Source organism: Saccoglossus kowalevskii, chromosome 16 (genome assembly GCF_978046115.1).
Source record: "Saccoglossus kowalevskii chromosome 16, keSacKowa6.1, whole genome shotgun sequence".
NCBI classification, from domain to species: domain Eukaryota; kingdom Metazoa; phylum Hemichordata; class Enteropneusta; family Harrimaniidae; genus Saccoglossus; species Saccoglossus kowalevskii.
Window position 1 is genome coordinate 25,057,432 of NC_140656.1, and position 17,000 is coordinate 25,074,431.

The following is a 17,000-nucleotide window of genomic DNA, read 5'->3' on the forward strand; positions in this document are numbered from 1 at the left end:
TTCAAACTTGCTTCCAATGAATGCTAGATTTAGCAGGTGGAAATGTACATTAGGAGTTGAAATAACTTAAGTTGAATTTAAATTTAACCTTTTCACCACCAGACTTTCTCTTTCTGTCCCAATCTTCTGAAGTAAAGTGCAGACTACAAACTGGACTATTAATTTAGTACTCTGGTCAATGGAAGCCACTCAAGCCCACAGCTAACTTACAAGCAACACTACAAACCATACGTTATATCACATACTAAAAGTAGATAAAATGGCCATATATGTATAGGGTGATTTATTGTACAGACATGTTACCTGATAATTCCACCGTCCCGAATTGCACCAAGGAGAGTTCCATAATCCAACCAATACGTTACACCCAATTCTTCCAATGATTTGCTCACATGGAGTAACATAAAACGTAGGTCGTCTAGCTGTATGTCAGTTAAAAAACATTCCCCCGCTTTAGAAGGTAAATACCTAGTGAGTTTAAATGTATAATTTGCCACTTCCAGCAACGATATCATCACCACTGCTACCAACAGACGAACCAAAACCTTTTTTCTCATGGATAATGTCATTCTAGCTTTAAAGGTTTTAAAATAAACACAATCGGCGTTTCGCACTTCCAGACGCTTTCCTAATACAGACAGCCGATTAAAATGGCAAAAGCTTGTTTAAAGTTTGGCCAGTTCGGGGGTTATACTCCAAGAAAGTGATTGGTGTGATCAGGAAGTCTGAGAGGGTGTCATGTTCGGTAGACTAGAATTCTATCAGCTTTTTGGTCGAAAAGCGAATGAAAGGAAAGGCTATAATTCGTTGTTTTCTTCTTGCTTTTGAAATCAATCGAGTTTTTTTCCAAAATGAATTACATTATGAACCCCCCTGGACAGAAAATGACGTCAAATGACGTCAGTAAAGTGAAGTGTAAAGAAAAAGTTGATAATTAACAGTTGTTCTTTTGTTTGGGTAGGAAAAGTTAAAAGGCATATACCAGCCAAAATGTTGTTGATTTACTGGTCATAAAGCAAATTTCAAATGTTCAAAACTTAGTCATACTAAGAAATGTGATATCTCAAGAGCCACTTATTCAGATTTTAATAAAACTATGTACAAAGATGCTCTGGAATAATGCTCAGACCTGATTAGTTTTTGGTTGAACTATTACTTAATTTGCATTTAAGTATGAAAGTATGTCACCAGAACTGAGGCAGTGCAGTGAAAAAAATATACCGGTAACGAATACAATAAATCAAAACAACACAATATATAAGGTTTCTTTCACTTTAATAAATAAATAGTACGGGGCGCTGGTCGATGGAACAGCAAGGAATGGAGATATACAGTAACAACTTGGGACTTGATAGATGGTTATCTCAAAATAGCGGAGAAATCAGTGCATAGAGGATGCTAATTTTGGTAGTGGAATTTCGTGTAGCGTCTGTATGTCATGGCGGTCAAGATATATGCAAGTAGAAAAAATTATGTAATATATGAGAAGTAAGTACAAAAGTACACTATGTTTATGGCGTCATAAACTCAGTTTGTTTGAACGGCTCGGATATAAATTAAACCATTATAGTTGTAAATAACCGGCATTTACACATGACATAACTATTTACATTTATGTTGTACTGTGAGTTTGCTCGTAATATATCACTTTACTGCGGTACGAGGCAGGTTGTTAATATAGACATTTAAAGGCAATGTCCAGCATTATAACACCATGAACTAAAAAACAGGGCATTCACTACTGAAACATTGGGTGAGTGCACAACTACCCAATATGCTCATCGACTGACTTTCCACCAAACAACACACATTTTATACACGCACGGGCACTGTGATATATACCGTAACAGGCGTAAGAATCACATAAAACGGCGAGTTTCTCCCAAAACAGAGCAAAATGTGAAATTCACTGTCTCTTCGTGTCTTCGGGTAATGCGTTAAGCTCAAAAATAAACAAAGTTTCCATTTTAATAGTGACAGAAAACTTTAATTCAGTCTTCAAATACATCAAAACTATAACATTTTGCGTTGAAATACTTAATCAGAATTGCCAATGAATATATGTACTTTAAATTATGTTATGTTATAAATTATGAAAGCTTATGCTGAATGGTTGATTGAAAGCGATTTTAAAATGGCTTAGCCTCTCTTTCTTTCAGAGTTTGTGCACAGTTAACTAGAAAATACCCAAGATGCTCTGTTTCATTTTATGTTTTGCTGTTTTTGTATTATGAATGCTATAATGCGAATATTGTTAATGTAGATATATGTGAATATAGAGCAGTGTTGGTTGGTTCATTAAGTTATTTTGGGGGATTTATTGTGTGCAGCATGGAGCTCTATAGCTGACTTGCCAGTGAAAATGACTAGTTTGCGTGTTCATGATATTATAATGCTGGATATTGTCTTGTGATGTCATCATTTGAAGCTTGACAGCAGGCAGAGCACTTACTGTTGTCCAGTGACCTTTATATATCCCTTATAACAACTTACCCTTTGAACCAACACAGAATATAGCATATCTATAAGCAAAGAGATATATTAATATCCACTTTAAAGAGGAAAATGTGGGTAAATTTGATTATCTACCCTGGAATAAAAGAAAAAATAAAATTTTGCAAAACTTGGATAAAACCCAGGCTAGACTAAGCCCTGGGGTGTTTGATTACATTAAGTAACTGCAACATTAAGTCCTTATAGAATACGGCTTACAACAGAATGTGAACGTAGAAAAGCTGGTAAATCGTCTACTTCGATAAAATTCTATATTAATTTCAAAACTTATGTATTCATTTGTATTGTAATAAGTACTAGAAGCCCCCCGATGAAAAGCAAACGCGTTGAGTGGCTTTCGTGGTGAGTAACTTTTGAAGTGAGTAAGTGGAAATCGAGAATCGCAATGGCATGCTGAAAATGAACACTAAATACAGCTATTCCAGCCAACGATCGAATAATCTATCTTCATGAGTAATATAACTGAGTGTGCAAATATTGTCAAATTTGAGAGTGTGTCTTTACATATGTATGACGATGTGAACATTATTGATGCAACCAAAAGTCCATTTTGGGCTAGTGCCATGGCCAAAATTTGGATAATAGCTATGTTGTTATGTTGTAGGTATACAACGAATTCGAAACTAAAGGACGGTAACGCTGAAATATTCAAGAACCAACATATACCAAAACTCCCAAAAGTAAATATTCGTGGTATATTTTAAGTCTAATCGAACCGGAAATGAAAATTTGTTACTACTCTAAATATCCAAACATATTATAGTATCAGGTAATAACTACTGCTTTAATATGTAAAATAGGATATGCAATTATATTTCAGTGTAGTGCGCCACCCAGAGTTATGGGGGTCCAGAATTGTATTAAATTGCATTGTATTGTATTGTATGACATGGTGGAAGTGTGTACAACTCTTTTGCAATCTGAGCCGTCACTGAGTAGCGTCGCTTATGTGTGGGCTTTGAATACGAACACAACGTTGAGCAACATCAAATGAATGAGGTTTGATTGGCAAACCTCATTGATGCTGTTGAACGTCATTTGTATAAAACGTAAATTGCAATTGGCCTCACTATGATGACGCATTCGCTGTGGAATGCTGAAAAAGAGCCTGCGTGAACAATATGCTAATAACCGAGGCCATGACGTAGACATATCTCATGGATATTATTTTAAAGAGAAATTATTAACAGGAAGTATTTCTATGTTATGAAACGCCTGAATCACGTATATTCGGTCTTGACCCTCACTCTGTCTATTGTGGTTATTTTATGACTGTACACGCTTCCTGGAATGCAAAACTGGTCACCAAATTTAAAAAGTGTCTCCGCTTTTTATACTGTAGGATTGCGTGAGCGTTGGCAAACCTAAATAGGTTTCGATTTTATACAGCGCCATCAGTGGCTGTTCCCGGCTCCATGCGTCTAGTGGTTGGACAACATGGGTATCTACAGTACGTGAACCCACAAAAGTAGGTAAAATTGTATGTGAATCTAGACTCATTTCAATAGATTACACCCTGCAAATGAAATGTGACGACGGATAGTCATATGGAACAAAAATAAAGAATTTCAATGAGCGTCAACTCAACTGCATGACTGGCAACAACTCGGCATGTAAACTACATCAATGATTACTACATTATACTAAAATGTTTGGATATTTAGAGTACTAACAAATTTCCACTTATGGTCCGGTTAGACTTAAAATACACCACGAATATTCACTTTTGAGATATAATTTTTGGTATGTGTTTATTCTTGATTATTTTATCTTCATCGTCCTGTACTTCGTTTAGTAATTCGAACTTCCAAGTTTGCGTAAAAAGGGTGAGTTTCGCGATTTCGACATCAAACATGCCTTTGCTTCATTATTTGCTGAGGGACGGCCGCTTAGGTGGTATGTGCTCTGTAACTTGCATCAAATGAACCTAAAAACGTTAGGTAATCAAACAAAAATGACGTTGTCCAAAAAGTAAGTTCAAGGTCTGCATTTTTCGTAGCATAAAATCGATTTACTCTCTTGCTTATTGTGACAACATCAAATCAACTGATTTCCATTCCATTAAGAGTCACAATGGTATGTATTTCCATTTTATGTCAGGACTCGAAAAAATCTTTTTTGCTTGACGTGTACATTTGCCCTCAATCGCGTTTCAGTGGCTGTCACAGTCGTATTCTGAGTCTTGTCGATAACATTTTGGTTCAAATTCACGTAGATATCGCCGAGAAAACTCAAATTTTCAACTAAAGCTAATTTGCATAACAATGTTTTTGGCCTTGGTCGCCATATTGGACACCGTATACAACTAGGGAAATTCACTCGCATTAAATTGCGTTCATCGCGATAGGCAAAAATGTATTTTCACTAAAGTACGTTCAAGATCTCATAGCATAAAAACAGTTTTTACCCTCGATTACTAAAATCAAAATATAATTGAGGTATCTATCGCCGCGGTAAGTAGTTTCGACCTTTTTCGCTCAAAAGGCAAAAACGATACGACTAGATTCTCAAAAATACAGGTCATTTGGATCGGACGATTTCTTTTGTTTCCAATTCGTTGTAGGCCTAGAAACATGGCAACGTTGTTTTTGGTGAATATATAACATGTTCTCTTCCAATAAAGGATCTTGATATGCATAACAATTCCTTACTGAACGTAAAAACACACTCTCGAATTTTAAAGTTCAGACCATTAAAAAAATAGATGGAAATACCAGTTCATGAAGATTGATGATCCATTGCTGACCGCGATAGCTGCATTTAGTGTTCTTTTCTATGCAATATAAAATCATATAGATGCTGGGTGCAACATGTTTTTGGCTGTTTCCATGGTGTCACATAAACGTGAAGCTAACGTCGGTTTATAACTAAATGGGCCATATACGAAGTTCGCAAAAACCATTCAGTCTTTAGAAGTCACTTTGTTTATTACTAGGACGTATTCTGCTGTTACATTTATTATTTCCAACCGTTTTGCGATAGTATTTTCTAGAATGAAGGCAGCCTTTACAGTTCATTCAAAGTTCAAAGTTGCGTTGGGATTACGTTGATACAATGTAACAACGTCGGCGTCGGTGATCTCTTACCAGTGGGCAACGTAGCCAAAATAAAAAGCATGATCATCTGAACACTGCTATTACAAAACTGGTAGGAGGTGTAAATACATTTGGGGCGAAAGTATTCAAAAATTAGTTTTTGGCTGTTGCTATGGCAGTGGTGGGCCCGGATTTTTTTCTCATTAGTGATGGCACGACCTACCTGTGAAGTGTCATGAATTTGTTTTCGCGTATCTGTTAACCGACTTAATTAGTTGATTATTAGCTGAATTGCTGTGTTATGTCTGTCATCGTTTAGGCCTATTTGAAGTTTTGGACGGAACTTGGCTCAGTGATTTGGAACTAATTACGAGATATCCGTCGCGATTCTGACAGTTGGTATTCATAGTTATTAATGTAGTGAACGATTAATCAAAAGATATGACGTATTCAGTACTTTCATGTGATTGGTTGTTTGTTTGAAGGCAAGGCCTTGGAGTCTCTTATACAGATTGTAATTGGTTAAGGGGTGACAAGAAATAAAGAGTGATTTAATGCTGTCTCGGGTGAAAACCAGGGACTTGGCAGAGAATCGTTTGGGAACATGAATGAAGCTTGTGTGTGTTTTTTGTCAGCCTAGCGTGGAAACGACCGAATCCCGGTTACCTAAGTGAAAGGTTTTTAACTATCAAACATACCTATCACACGTGAGTGGAGATCCCGGGCAGGTGTTTAACACACATTGACATCTTGTGAAGAAAAGTGAAATGGCGAAGGTGTGTCTTTCTTGTGAATCGAACTAACTGGCTCGATGGCAGAGACGAAACCGCGCTCGACGACGAACACCGCTACCAGTATGGCACCGATGTACAACGCTGAAGAGATGAAGACTTCTGAACCCCTTATGAAGGACGAGTATCGTATAGGACTGAATAATTAAGAATTGAGCGACATTAAAGACAAGAAGATGAAGAAAAAAAACGACCCGGACTAACGCGACGACAAGAGGAGACGCTTATAGACTTTGATTAGAACTTTAGCTATCTGTGTATTGCTTAGAGAATCGCTCGCTGGACACTGTAACGGGCACTGTAACTCAAGGACGTTGAACTCTTTTCCACAACCCTAACCCTATTGCTCAGTAATGTAATGTATTGCTGCTTTTTCTATCTTTTTTCTTACCGTTTTTTTGTGATGTTGAATTGTATGTGTGTAGGCGCCCAGATTTTTGTTTTGAAATGATATTTAGTGACGTGCGAGGTCCTTTATAACGATTTAAGCGCGCCTCAGTGGACAAGTATTTGCAACATAGTGTTTTGAGTTTTGTGATGTTTTATGGAGTTTTAATGAGTTTATGAGTACGGAATATGATGGGGAGAGTGATGCCCCCACAAGTTTTTCAGAGTTTTGAGATTTGTCGATGTACAGAGATATCAACGTTTTAAGAGTTGTTTTTGTTTATGTGTTGTTTCCGGAATACTTCTGATGCTTTTTGAGTTGATAGCACCTTTGTAACGTTTTTTAATGTCTTTTTGAGGTGAGAGTTTGGTGCGCTTATATACGTGTTGTTTGATATCGCAAGCTTTTTTTCATGATTGACAGGATTATATGTAACTCAGTAGTTTCTATCGTTTTGCCTTTTTCCCCGTCTTTTTGCCAGAGGAGTTATGTGTTATGAAAGCGAATTTGTCTTTGCATTCTGTTTCCACGCCGTATGACTTTTGTTTAGATTAACGACTTTTGAGTTCAGTTGAAGTTTATAAGCGTAGATGACAGGAGTTTGATTAATAGTTTGTTTATTCATTGTTTATTAGTTACCGCTTTGCAATGCTTTAACCGAGAGACGCATCCCTGGTAATCATTGATCATGCTGTCAACTGCAGCGATTGGCTGATCGCTTGGTTACACCGCCACGCCTTAGTTTTTTTACCTTTTGATATAGAGGTTGTAACCTTAGTAACGGAGACAGTGCAGCGAAGGGTTACCTCAGCGAACTGTTTGAGAAAAGTGAGTCGTTTGGTAGCCTTTCCCTTGTTTTTGATTTATAACCGTTGATATTTGAGACTTTATAACCATTGTATTGAGACTTTATAATCATTGTACTTAATTAGTGTGTTTTACTCTTTTTGATTTATACCTTTTATTAGTATTGTATTTAACCTGTATGACGATGAGTAGAGGACGGTATCTTTGATTTATGAACGTGTTATGCCGGGAGGCACAATCTCAGTTTGGGTGAAGGGATGTGTCATGAATTTGTTTTCGCGTATCTGTTAACCGACTTAATTAGTTGATTATTAGCTGAATTGCTGTGTTATGTCTGTCATCGTTTAGGCCTATTTGAAGTTTTGGACGGAACTTGGCTCAGTGATTTGGAACTAATTACGTGATATCCGTCGCGATTCTGACAGTTGGTATTCATAGTTATTAATGTAGTGAACGATTAATCAAAAGATATGACGTATTCAGTACTTAGTGTGATTGGCTTTATGATTGAAGGTTACGCCCTAGAGTCTTTTTACTGCTTTGTAATTGGTTAGAGTTGTGAAAATGAATAAAGAGAGTTTGAGTTGGTCTTGGCGAATACTCCACGACAGACGCAGTCGAGAGTCCAGTCCAGGGGCGAGCCTTGAGGCAGTCCAGTCTTGGGCGAGTCTTGGTTCAGCCTTGTGAGAGTCTTGGGGACTTTTTCCCCAGGGCGCTGTGTCTTATAGAGTGCTCCAAAAGATCGACTAAGACGAGAGTTGAAACGTATTTCATTGTGTGTGCCTTATTTGACTGTAAAGTTAAAGTGACTTTCCCGATCCCGTACCTCAAGGGGACAGGATAGAGAGACGAGACGAGTTCCCCCCTGACACGTGTGGAGAACCCCGAGAGAAGAGATTTTTCCCCTGATAGAAGTATGAACAAAATCAGCCGAGCCAAAAAATCACAGAGGAGTTAAAAGCTGTTGCTGGTGAAAAGTTACCCCAACTTTGGGGTCAAATTTCTCAGTAATGAAAAAAGATATCGAAAATTCAAATAGTAACTTTATGCCCACACTCAAGCTGAGTAGAATGAGCTATGTCTGAGGTGTTTTATCCCAAATTTTAGGAGGAGATACATTTTGCGCGAAGCTATCCAAAAACAGTTTTTTGGCTGTTGCTATGGCAACGGTGGGCCAGACACTCAAAACGACAAAAGTGATTATAAGCGCTCCTAGCGGAGCGGATCGCAAATAATTAACATTTTATTTTTGTTAGTGTATCTTTAATTTTATATATTAAAATATGTACACATTATATCTAATTGGGATGGGAATTGCCAAGCCAATTTATAAAATTATAAACAAATATTTTCGTAAATAACACTGACCGTGAAATACGCCCTTGAGAAGTGTTACTGACGGAATTCTTTATTTTGCAATTTCTTTCAATTTAATTAGTTTCAATTTAATATATATATATACATTTCTTTCTTTCATTGTTGAGACTGAGTTATATATTTGTTACGTACTATAATTTATCTATATTGAAAACGGTTATGGGGATTATTAATTTTATGGGCATTATCAGAGCATGGGTCTTATTTTGGAACTCCTACCAGAGCAACTGCACAAATCATAAGGGCATATTAATAGCTTCTTAAGGATGGTATTCCCAGAATAGCGCAAGTTGTTAAAGAAACATAAAACTTTAATTCTCAACAACGATGAAAAGACCAGTTACTGCGACAAAGCCCTACCCCCAGCGAGACCCGCCCGATACGAAACCCACTTACCGCGAAAGCCACTTACCATGAAGCTACTAGTAAATTAACTAAAATAATATGGCTTCCGAAATAAGTCTAAACAAAACAAAAGTATGTTCAAAAAGTTCACTAATAACTTCTCAAACATTATCTATCTTGTTGGCAGTGTAAACGATATTTCGGCACCAAAATAGATACAAAACTCGATGCAGAGAAACGCTCGTCTACCTTCTAGTGAAAAAGAAAAATTGTGACTAACACGATCCTCGTACAGAGCAGAGGCGGCGGCACGAAATGTTGCATGAGGGGCGAGATCTGAAATCTAGACCCTCTGAAACACTATTTCACTACATGACGGTCGTGTTTTTTGCAAGTTCCAGTGTTCGTTTCTAATAATCTGACGTAGAAGCTATTCTTTTATAATTATCACTTCAAGTTGAAATGTATCAACTGTGGAATATCAAGCGGAGTAAAATTGGGTGTGGATGACCTCGAGCTTTGTAAAAAATGTGAAATGAAGCGACTGAAAGATACTTCACGTTCATAACCTCCCTAGAATACATTAGTAAATTCTTTGATGATTATCGACAACGTATGGCGGAACTTGAAAGTGAAAACAAAACTCCACGCTACTCAGACCACACTCACTAACACCGAGAAAGATTTACGTGAATTACAGCAGTATACATGACGAAATAATCTAGAAATTCACGGTATACCCGACCAGCAGAATGAAGATACAAACAAATTAGTCATGAAAATATCTGAGGCTGTCCGTGTGAAAATATCACCAACTGATATTGACATTAGCCACCGAATACCATCCAGAGCAAGTCCGTCACCAATAATAGGGAAATTCGTTAGAAGATCAGTACGAAATAAAATCTTCAACTCAAGGAAACATATTAGGAATAAATCTACGAAAGACGTCAACATTGATGCAATGGCAAGCAGTAGAATTTACATAAATGAAAATTTGAGTCCCAATAACAAACTACTATTCAACAAAGCCAATACACAGAGAAAAGAGTGTAAATGGAAATTTATTTGGACCAACAACGGGAATATATTTGTCAGGAAAGCAGAGGGAGAACGAAGCATCAAGATAACATCGCTCGATGATATGTTTTGACATTAACATTATAAGGAGTCACTCTATTCCGTGTGTCATCCAACAAAATATAACTGCAAAGCATACTCTAGCCATTGATCAGTTTAACGGAAGTATACATTTCAATAATAATTTAAAACACCATTTTTCAACCCTTCACTTAAATATAAGATCATTGGGAAACATTTTGACGGACTTGTCACTTCTATTAACGCTTTAAAACAGAAATTCTCTGCCATTGTTTTAACTGAGACCTGGTTACGTAACGGTGATAATTATCTCCTTTATAACATTCCATCGTACCAGTTTATCACCTCCAACCGGTCACATTCTAAACGGCGGCGGTGTTGCTATGTATCTGCAAAGCTCATTATCATTTTCACACCTTAATGACGTCCAAATTACACACTGTGAATCAATCTTTGGAGAAGTGATCATTGAGAAAAGCAAATTAGTCCTTGGCGTAATTTACAGGCAACCTGACACCCCCATTCAAGAATTTTTTGACAGCCTTGAGAATTGTCTTGATACTGTTTCAGCTAGAAATGAAAAAAATGCGTTTTGCTAGGTAATCTTAACATTGATGTGAATGTGGACAATAACTATACCCATAGGTACAATGCTATCCTAAATAGCTGCATTTTTCAACAAATTATTGATACCCCGACGCGAACCACATCTCTTACAAGTACAAATATAGATCACGTGATCACACATTTAACAGATCAATATATAGAGAGCGGTACTATCTTGGCTGATATCAGTGATCATTTTCCGACCTTTTCTGGTCTGAAGAGCCTTACACATAACATTAAAACGAAGACAACGTTTCATACGTGCAATTTTTCCAAGTATGTACGTGAAACTTTCATCGCAGACATGAGTACCACGTAAACTGGTTTTGATAATTCGAACCCCGACACCGCTTTCAAGGCATTCTGTAATATCTTTACCGACGTCACCTCAAGGCATGCCCCAATTAAAACTTACAAAAGCACAGACCCCTTAATTCGCAAGCCATGGTTATCAAAAGGTATTTTAATTTCTGCCCAAAACAAAAAATAAATTATTAATTAGTATGAAAAAAATCCCAATAATGTAGAAATAAGAAATAAGTACAATAATATCTCCTGACGAGTCTTCTTAAAAAGCAAAAAAAGGATATTATAAAAGACAATTCTTGTTGGCTGGGGGAAATTCTAATAAAATTTGGAAAACTATCAATGAGATTCCAAGCAAAAATGCAAATGTGACACCCCCTCAAACAATGAATGCTGATGAATGCAGACAAACAGTTGTCATTTAACGATTTCTTTACCAACATTGGGCCTAATCTTGCTGCAAAAATGTCCCCATCAAATCATTTTAATTAGTATCTTAATGAAGATTATCCATCTTTTTTCTTAAACCCAATTAATGAAAATGACGTCATTAATGAAATTCTTCGCTTGGACCCCCGGAAAGCTATGGGACATGATTGTACGCACCATAGACTAATTGTGGACGTTGTTCACCATATAGCCGCCCCCTTAGCACATGTTATAAACGGGTCTTTCACAACAGGTAAATTCCCAGATGCACTCAAAGTTATAAACGATATATCTATCCTACCCGTTATTAGCAAAATATTTGAGTCCTTGGTAAAAAAAAACAGCTTTACAAATTTCTTGAACATTTAATATTTTATTACCATCACAGTATGGTTTTCGAAAAGGTTACAGTACGAAACTTGCCCTTGCAGATTTAGTATCAGATTTTACAGACAATATGGACAGAGGCCTTGTTACATTTGGCATTTTTATTGACTTAAAAAAGGCCTTCGACACTATAGACCATCACATTTTACTTCACAAAATGGAACACTATGGGATTAGGGATCTTCCACTGCTTTGGTTCCAGAATTACCTAAGCATTAGGTAACAAACTGTTAATATCAATGGGACTTTGTCATTACTAAAGCGGATCGGTTGTGAATTCCCCAGGGGTCAATTTTAGGTCCTCTTTTTCTTCTCTACATTAACGAAATTAACCATGCATCTAACCGTTTTGATTTCCGTCTATTTGCTGATGACACAAACTTATTTAAATTCTTGAACACTAATAAAATAAACCTTACTGATATTAATAAAGATTTCAGTGATGTCGTTAAATGCTGTCAAGCCAACAAACTTACAATAAGTGTGGAAAAAACTAAGTAACTCCACAAAACACCTACCCAGTTGGAAGGTTGTCTAGGCGTTGCCGGTTCGCCTGTAGATGGCGTACCTTCTGCCATCTACTTAGGGGTAAGCATTGATCCATCAATGACATGAAAAAGTTAAGAAAATTATCAGCCCCAAAGTAGGCATAATTTCTCGCATACACCACTTATTTTTATGTCCCTAAATCAATACTAATCCTTCTATATAACACACTAATTCTGCCACATTTAACCTACTGAAACTTTGTAGTAGCTAGACTAGTCACAAACTTGTTTGCACCTTCTGTACATATCTGTCATCATTTCGGCTTACTAGATATTTATAAACTTTGCAAACTTCACACTTCTCTATTTATATTTGACCTTAAACATAAACGCTTTCCCAATAATCTGAGTCACTACTTTGATGATCTGTCCCATAGCTATCCGACGAAGTCAATATTCCAAAGCAATCTTTCAATTCCAAAAGTTAACCTGACCATTTCTCAGCATAATCTAAAATTTGCATCTGTTAAACATTGGAACCCACTCCCAGCCTTCCTTAAAATATCCCATAATAGAACACACTTCAAAAACACATTAAAGCATTACCTACTACAGAATTAAACATTTTACCTTATCAATATGTTTTTTACACATCAGATTTGTTATTTTCTTTTATTTCCTCCTTCTATAAGTTGAATATTACTATTCTTCGATGTCCTACCTACCTAACTCCATTCTAATTGAATCATTATAATCATTATTTAATCATTTAACCAGTTTTATTACCATAATATCATACAATAAGTTGGTTCTTGGACTAGATTAGTTCAGACGAATTATTTTTCTGGAACCAAACCATAACATTTTAAACATCATTTTTTCTTCATTCTCACATTGGTTTTTTTCTGTTGTTGTATATTTTCTGGTGAAAAAAATCAAACCAAATCAAATCAAAAATCAAATCAATTATTACAGATAGTTATGGTTTGCATTTATTTTCATACTCGAATATTTTCCTTTACTTTAAATTATACCTGTATAATATACCTGTTATCTGTTTGTGTGTAAAATAAATAAACTATGACATATTTTCAGTCACGGGATGGAGGTCTTTCATGTTCATTACTGTAACTGAATGACATGTCCATGTCGTTTTAAACAAATGACGCAATAACTGGACAATTTTTCCTATTCATTTTTAATCAGTCGTTGTATTTAAAGATATACTGTTGACACAATTCAGTTTGAAGCCTTTGACATGTTAAGCAGTATGGGTACTGTAATAAATACAACAGCTACAACATTCTCAATATATCCGATTTACCAATTACTGAACATCAATGAGAAGTTCCGTAGCTGTTATTGATTTTTTAGCATTTTAGGGTGTCCTCTGAATATTACGAACTGACTCGAACACAAAGTTTCTGTTCGACGACAATCCTGGATTACTAGTAGTTTTTCTTAGCGTGCACCCGAAGTAGAAACAGCTTTAAATAGGCATGTTTGTGATCATATCATTTATGTATCATTTCAAGTATATTGACATTATTTGTTTTGGAAGCTCAATGAGACAGGGGTAAGCTTTGGGTTACATAAATTGTGAACAATTTGAGTTCTGCAGTTGAAATTAAAGGGCATATACCAGCCAGAATTCCACCATGGATATGTGGATTTGCTGGTCATTATGCAAATTCTGAGTGTTCAAACTTAGTAATTTCACTGATACCTCAAGAGCCAATTATTTTGATTTTAATGTAACTTGGTACATATAGATGCTCTTGGATAATGCTCAGACCTGATTAGTTTTTTTTGAAATCCGTGGTTATTAATTACATAAGTTGTATATTAATTAACAAAATGTAAGCATTTTCACTTTTCGCATGTACAGAATTCAAAGAAACTTGGTACATAGATGCTCTGGGTAAATGAGCAAACATTTTTGTTTTAAGTTGAAATCTGTGCACATTAATTACTTAATTTTCATATTAAAATGCCAATTTTATGTATTTTCACTTTTTCTTACATATCATTACACATATTTTAATGAAATAGTACATAGATGTTTTGGGGCAATGCACAGTACTGATTAGTTTCAGTTGAAATCCAGTGCATATTAATTTGCATTTAATTAGCCAGTGTTAAGCATTTTCACTTTTTTTTCATTAACCGGATTTCAATAATACATAATTACATAGATGCTCTGGGAAAATGCACAGTTCTTATCAGTTTTTGGAAGAAGATGACTTAATTTGCATAATAATTAATTTGTTCTCATAGATGCTATTGGACAATGCACAAACCTGGTTAGTTTTTGGTTGAAATCCGTGTATATTAATGACTAATTTGCATATAAATTAGCCAATATGAAACTTGGTACAATCACGTGTAGATACTTAGCGATAAGCCATGTACATGATCAGTTTAGGGTTTCTGCTTACTAATTACCTGATTTGCATAAATTAGCCAATATCTTAAATGTCACTAGGTACATATTGTTGCTTTTAGATAATCCGCAGTTGAAATCCATATATGGTCATTATTTCATATTTTGACAAGGTTTAGTGTGAAAAGGTTTCACAAATACCTGTGTGAACAGAAATTAACATTAATGGCAGAAAATAAACCAATGATATCATTTCATCGATACTGACTGCTAAAATGCAATGTTGAACTGTATGTTTTATTTGATGAACATTGTAATAACGGGATCACTGTAATGTTTTATCACGTCTATCTTTACTGGTAAACATGATTCTGAGGACAAGATAATTTATAGAACTTCTTGTATTGATGTTTTACCTTTGCCATCAAATGATATAGCCATTGCCAATGTGAAAGGCCCAGTTCTCGCACAAGTTCATGATAAAACGGATAAAACGGATGATGAGATCAAACCACACTACAATCGTCAGTTGATCATGTGGGAATGCGAGCGATGATTACCACAGTGTTACACAGAACACGTTTAAATGAACTGCATGAACTACATCTAGCAAAATTGGTTGCTCAATCTAGTAAGAATGTCCCAATATGTGCCAAAAACTAGTGATGGTTGTATGACTAAACCTGTTGAAAGACGTTATCCATTGACAGTGTTTTTTTTTTCTTCATAAGAATCATTTGAACTGTTGTTGAGCTGATATCTAGTGTCCTGGTAGAAAACAACGACAATATTTTTTGTCAGGAAGAACTGTGCTCTAAATTTCTCCAAATCACACAAGAATCATGAACCATGTGCTATATTGCTCCGTGAAAAAGATAGAGACCCACATTTTGAAAAAAAGTGGGTAGAAGAGTTTGTGAGTTTGTTAACCATTGTATGAAAATGTATACAGCACATAACATTAAACATGAAAGTGTAAACAAAACGATTACATATGTATGTGAAAAGATCCTTCCACGAATAGTCAACCCTTGACTTATTTCAAAAGACAATTTTGATCACTGTTTACTGCATAGATGCTTTAGTTGATTTAGGGAGCAGCATTTTACTAGCATCCACTTTGGGGGAAAGCCTGGTGTCTGTATATAGAATACAATCTTTGAATTCTCCGACATATTGGAAGTGCCATCTAATGGCATATTTGAGAATGAGAGCCAGGTTCGAATTCGCTTATTTTTAAACATAATTTCACGATGGAGAGTTTAATATCACGTGGCGGATCGTTTATAGAGAGATTGATGTTATGAGAGAATTTTTTTTATGAGAGTATGTTACATATGGGTGTAATTGAACCATCAAATTCACCTTATGCCTCACCCATTGTTTTGGTAACTAAGAAAGAAGGGTGTGATAGGTTTTGCATTGATTTTCGCAAAATCAATCGCATTACAGTGTTTGATGCACAACCAATACCATCACCTAAAGACCTATTTTCACGATTAAAAGAGGGTCAGTACTTCTCCAAAATTGATCTAACCAAGGGGTACTGACAGATCCCCATGAGTTAGGGGGCTTAAGAAAACACCTGATGGTTTATTTCAGTTTGGACGCATGCCTTTCGGGCTTGTGAATGCACAAGCCTCTTTTTCCCGTAGGATGCGTATTTTGTTGGTAGGTCTTGAAGGTAAAGTTGAGAATTTAATTGATGACATTTTAATTTATTCTAAATCTTGGGAGGGGCATGTACAGATTGTACAGGACGTTTTTGCTCGGTTGAGGAAGGCGGGATTAACAAATTTATAGTTTATTGATCACCAGATAGGTGACGGTATTTTGCAAGTATTGCCAGATAAAATAGAAGCCATGCAGCCAGACCTGAAACTGTAAAGGTCATTTTTAGGCATGGCTGGACACTATCAAAGGGAGATTCGCAAGAACGTGCCTTTAATCACTTGAAAGTTTTATTGAGTAAGCAACCAGTTTTAAATTTGCCTGATTTTACTAAGTGTTTTATTTTGAGATCGGGAGTTGGGCTTGGTACAG